Source organism: Pelobates fuscus, chromosome 9 (assembly GCF_036172605.1).
Source record: "Pelobates fuscus isolate aPelFus1 chromosome 9, aPelFus1.pri, whole genome shotgun sequence".
Classification (NCBI taxonomy): domain Eukaryota; kingdom Metazoa; phylum Chordata; class Amphibia; order Anura; family Pelobatidae; genus Pelobates; species Pelobates fuscus.
The window spans coordinates 130,748,949-130,754,948 of record NC_086325.1 but is presented as its reverse complement, the minus strand read 5'-3'; positions in this window follow the sequence as shown (position 1 = coordinate 130,754,948).

The window sequence follows — 6,000 nt, the reverse complement described above, 5'->3', positions numbered from 1 at the left end:
GTATGTAGCCTGATTAACTACAGCTTTGTTGAGAAGCTAGGGGGAGTCACATGACTATCGGCCATATTGTGGGCTGTACATTTGATAACTCATTAGGAATTGTGGGGAATGTAGCATTTTACCACGGTAGTTGAGGACCGTGCTGCTTAAGTGATCGTGGATGAGGGGGTGATTAAGGAGTAAAATGTATGGCCCACAATATGGCCGATAGTCACATGACTTCTCAACGAAGCTGTAGTTCATCAGGCTACATACCTTACACTATATGCCCCCATACTGCTGTTTCACATCCATCACGTGGTGCAGCCTGATATCCAAATGTTGTTTATCACATGACCAAATCTAAAAAAAAATTCACTATGTTTAAAGCTTCGTTTTATAGAAACACAGAATGTGATGGCAGATAAGAACCATTCGGCCCATTATTTAATTATTTTTTTTCAATTTGACAATTTTAATTTGTTATAAACTTAGGCTACAGAGAAAAAAAAAGGTGGAGGGGGGAAATGTAAAAGCATACTTTCCATGTTTTTTGAATTGAACATTATTTTTTGGGATTCACATGTTTCAACTTACGGCAGCTGCTCGCCAGGGTACAGGATAAAGAATATAGGGGTACCACTGGAACATTCACCCTTAAACATAAGGGTTACAGATATCTCACAGTGTCCACATTCCTTTGTTATTGCTTCCTGGTGTGTCCTCTATTCCCTTGTGTGCCCAGGTGGTCCTATACAGCCTATTCTGCTGGCTCTCTGGTTCTTCCCTATGTGTGCTTGTTCTGTGTCCGCATCCTTTGTCCCACCCTTGTGTTTCCCCTCTCCCTCTCATGTGACCTGTCCGCTGGGTCTGTTCCTCCCCTCATTGTTTTATGGGTTACGTTCTCCAGATATGCTCTCCATCGCTCTCCTGCTTGACCTGCATGTTTCAGTGGTCTTATGTGTTTGTTGGCCATCAGCTCGTATTTCCAGTTTAGAGAGATTTGGTTCAGTAAGGCATCTTTTGTGGGTGCCTGCGGTGACTTCCATGCTCTGGCTATGAGTGTCATGGTGGGTCATTCAGATATGGAATACCAGACTCTCCTGTTTTATTTAGTGTGTGTGGTATCATAAATAAAATGCTTTGTTCTATAGTTAGTGGCCATGGTCTACCCAGTAGGTTTGTCCCTATGTCCCCCACTTCTGTCCAGTATGTCTAAAGCTTTGTGCAGGACCACCATACGTGTCCCATGGAGCGCTCGGCGACCTTACATCTCCAACATATATTGGGATAACCCGGGTATATCATGGATAATTTCTCTGGTACCATGTACCACCTGTATTGCAACTTTCTAACTTTCAAGGTGTGCGGTGCATAGTGTGTTGCCTTTGTGTATTGTGAATGCTCGTTGCCATTGGTCTGTCTCTAGGGCGTACCCCAGTTCTCTGTGCCAGGCTTTTTGAAATGCCATGTCTGTCTCTGTCTTGTCGTTTAGGAGTGCGTTGGATATTGTGGAGAGTGTTTTCTTGGGAGGTGTGCTTGTTAGGCAGAATTGTTCTGTGATGTCGCTTGGCTTTGTAGCTTTGCTCCTGTGAGCAATGATTTCCATTATTTAAATTTAACCACAAGTTCCTTTTACAATATATTAACCTACTGTATGATATTTACAATTTTAGAATTTTATGATGTCATCTCCTATATATATCCTATCCTACTAGGTTAGTCTTTTTTATCTCCACTTGACAAAGCCCAAAAAGTAAAACACGTTGTGGATATTTTAATATTGTGCATCAATAAAGGTATTTTGGATACTTTTATTAAGTGATTGTGCCATTTTAATCTTTTATTGCATTTTTTTTGTTGCTATTATTTTATTTATTTTATTACTACTACTGCATGGCATCTAAATTCTATTGTTCCAGTTGAGTATTACTCCAAAAAAATCCAAGGTGGGGATTATACCTCCAATGCCCGATTCATTGAGCAGTCCGCCTGCTCAATTAAATGCGAGTAACCATTTTGCTATTTATACTCCTGTCATTTTAGGTTCTATTACACGTGAATAGGATTACATTAGACCCTTTGTTTATGAATATTATCTTTTTGGGGGATTTAATGTACCATTATCTTTTCTTTGTTTCCAAGAACTAATTTTTGATCCTGCTCCTTCAAAAAAATTCCTTCTAACAGACTGTTGGTTGTCTCTCTGGCAAGTTTGCACTAGAACTCTTTTTTTATTTTATTTTATTGTTGACCACAACTCATTGTCACCTATTGTTACCCATATTTACTCTGGCCTTATTAAAGATTCTTTTAATATTTTTTCTGTGTCTAAACAAATACATACATACACATACATAGTTACATAGTGTGTACAGTAGTATGAGTTCTGTATGTTTATGTTCATGTATGAAATTAGTTTTGGTGGAGGTTTTTTGTGTTTCTTTTTATTGTATAAATGTAACATAACTCCACTTGGGATGATTTATACTCTCTGTACGAAACAAAACATTGAATCATGCTTCCAGAATGAGAAGGCCAATTTGTAAATACACTGCTCAAAAAGAAAAAGGGAACACTTAAACAACACAATGTAACTCCAAGTCAATCACTCTTCTGTGAAATGAAACTGTCCACTTAGGAAGCAACACTGAGTGACAATCAATTTCACATGCTGTTATGCAAATGGGATAGACAACAGGTGGAAATTATAGGCAATTAGCAAGACACCCCCAATAAAGGAGTGGTTCTGCATGTGGTGCCCACAGACCACTTTTCAGTTCCTATGCTTCCTGGCTGATGTTTTGGTCACTTTTGAATGCTGGCGGTGCTTTCACTCTAGTGGTAGCATGAGATGGAGTCTACAACCCACACAAGTGGCTCAGGTAGTGCAGCTCATCCAGGATGGCACATCAATGCGAGCTGTGGCAAGAAGGTTTGCTGTGTCTGTCAGCGTAGTGTCCAGAGCATGGAGGTGCTACCAAGAGACAGGCCAGTACATCAGGAGACGTGGAGGAGGCCGTAGGAGAGCAACAACCCAGCAGCAGGACCGCTACCTCCACCTTTGTGCAAGGAGGAGCACTGCCAGAGCCCTGCAAAATGACCTCCAGCAGGCCACAAATGTGCATGTGTCTGCTCAAACGGTCAGAAACAGACTCCATGAGGGCCCGACGTCCACAGGTGGGGGTTGTGCTTACAGCCCAACACCGTGCAGGACGTGTGGCATTTGCCAGAGAACACCGAGATTGGCAAATTAGCCACTGGCGCCCTGTGCTCTTCACAGATGAAAGCAGGTTCACACTGAGCACATGTGACAGAGTCTGGAGACGCTGTGGAGAACGTTCTGCTGCCTGCAACATCCTCCAGCATGACCGGTTTGGCAGTGGGTCAGTAATGGTGTGGGGTGGCATATCTGTGGGGGGCCGCACAGCCCTCCATGTGCTCGTCAGAGGTAGCCTGACTGCCATAAGGTACCGAGATGAGATCCTCAGACCCCTTGTGAGACCATATGCTGGTGCGGTTGGCCCTGGGTTCCTCCTAATGCAAGACAATGCTAGACCTCATGTGACTGGAGTATGTCAGCAGTTCCTGCAAGACGAAGGCATTGATGCTATGGACTGGCCCTGCCCGTTCCCCAGACCTGAATCCAATTGAGCACATCTGGGACATCATGTCTCGCTCCATCCACCAACGTCACGTTGCATCACAGACTGTTCAGGAGTGGCAGATGCTTTAGTCCAGGTCTGGGAGGAGATCCCTCAGGAGACCATCTGCCACCTCATCAGGAGCATGCACAGCCGTTGTAGGGAGGTCATACAGGCACGTGGAGGCCACACACACGACTGAGCCTCATTTTTACTTGTTTTAAGGACATTACATCAAAGTTGGATCTGCCTGTAGTTTGTTTTTCCACTTTAAGTTTGACTCCAAATCCAAACCTCCATGGGTTGAAAAATTTGATTTTGATTTTTTAATTTTTGTGTGATTTTGTTGTCAGCACATTCAAGTATGTAAAGAACAAAATATTTCAGAAGAATATTTAATTCATTCAGATCTAGGATGTTATTTTTGTGTTCCCTTTATTTTTTTGAGCAGTGTATATTTAATTTATATATGTAAGTATGTATTGTAGATTCTGTTCTGACCCACCTGCCTTTGTCAAGATTTCAAGCCTATTAGAGTGTATCTTCTCTAAAAATACTCTTTTTATATCAATGTTCATATATATATATAGCTAAACAATAGTACTGGTTGGTTATTATTATGTTATTCATATAGCGCCAACAAATTCCGCAGCGCTTTACAGTGGGTGGACGAATAAACATGTAGTTGTAACCAGACAAGTTGGACACACAGGAACTGAGGGGTTAAGGGGCCCTGCTCAATGAGCTTACATGCTAGACCAAGTGACATAAAAGGTAAGGATAGTATTAGACTAGTGACAGTTGCAAGAGAGGAACCAGTCGGGAGCTATTAACAGTTTAATTCATGGGTCGTCAACCTGGTCCCTACCGCCCACTAGTGGGCGTTTCAGGATTCCAGGTGGGCGGTAGGGATTTCCTAATTTTGCGGGCGGGCAGGTGCGAGCCGGTCGGGCCGCATATAGAGGGGTCCATCGGGTGGCCCATGCTGTCAGGGCCACCCAATGGATGTGGATTGTAAGGGGGCCCGGTCAGCGGTGGGCGCTTTAACAGTGCGACCGGGCCCCCTGTGATTACATCACAGAGCTGGGAGGAAGTGATTCCCCGGTCACTCCTCCCAGCTAACACACAGACCGCGCGGGAGGAAGGTGGAGGAGGGAGTCAGAGTGGGAACTCTGACTCCCATCCACCTGAGCCACCACTGGACCCCAGGAAAAGTCACCCTCCTGCACCTTAAAGGTAGGAAACAGGAGGGTGACTTAAATATAATGTGTGTGTTTGTTTGTGTATGTGTCATACAAATATGTCTTGTGTGTGTCTGTATGTATGTGTCTTATGTATGTGTCTTGTGTGTGTGTGTGTGTCTTGTCTTTGTATGTGTGTCATATGTATGTGTGTCTTGTGTCTTTGTATGTATGTGTGTGTGTGTCTTGTCTTTGTATGTGTGTCATATGTATGTGTGTCTTGTGTCTTTGTATGTATGTGTGTGTCTTTGTATGTGTCTTGTGTGTGTGTGTCTGTCTGTATATATGTGTGTATGTGTGTCTTTGTATGTATGTGTTGTGTGTGTATGTCTTTGTATGTGTGTCATATGTATGTGTGTCCTGTCTGTATGTGTGTATGTGTCTTTGTATGTATGTCTTATGTGTGTGTCTGTATGTATGTGTGCCTGTCTCTATATATGTGTCGGTTGTGTGTGTGTATGTGTGCCTGTCTGTATGTATGTGCCTGTCGGTCTGTCTGTGTGTCTTGTGTGTGTGTGTGTGTGTGTGTCTGTATGTATGTATGTATGTGTGCCTGTCTGTTATAGTGGGCTATAGTAAGTAATAGTAAGTGGGATACCTAGCTCAGCCTTCCTACTGGGAATTGCTATAAGGAAGGTTAAAAAAAAAAATTAAAAAGGGGGGGGGGAAAGGTGGGGAGGGGAATTGAGGAGGGAAAGGAGGGGAGCTGACGCACAGATGAGAAATCATATTATGCGCAAACAGAGAATCATATTATGCGCGAAAGAGGAGACCTTAGTTTGTTCCTTACGAAAATCGAACCAGATATTAAATATTTAGTCTTGCAGCATCAACCTGCAGCATCTTATAATTCACTAGTAAAGGTAATTTCAATTTACTTTATTGTATTCTCATTAAACTTTATAAAGTTAAAAACATTATAAACATGCATTAAGTAGAAATAAAAAGATAAATGTACGTACATTTATTTTTTTTTTAAAAACACCCTCCTTTCTAAAAAATATTCCGCACTTGCGCGAAAACTGGTGGGCGGTAAGGACATTTTTTCAACCAAAAAGATGCATTAGTGGGCGGTAGGTAGAAAAAGGTTGACTACCACTGGTTTAATTGATACGCTTTTATTAAGAAGTGGGTTT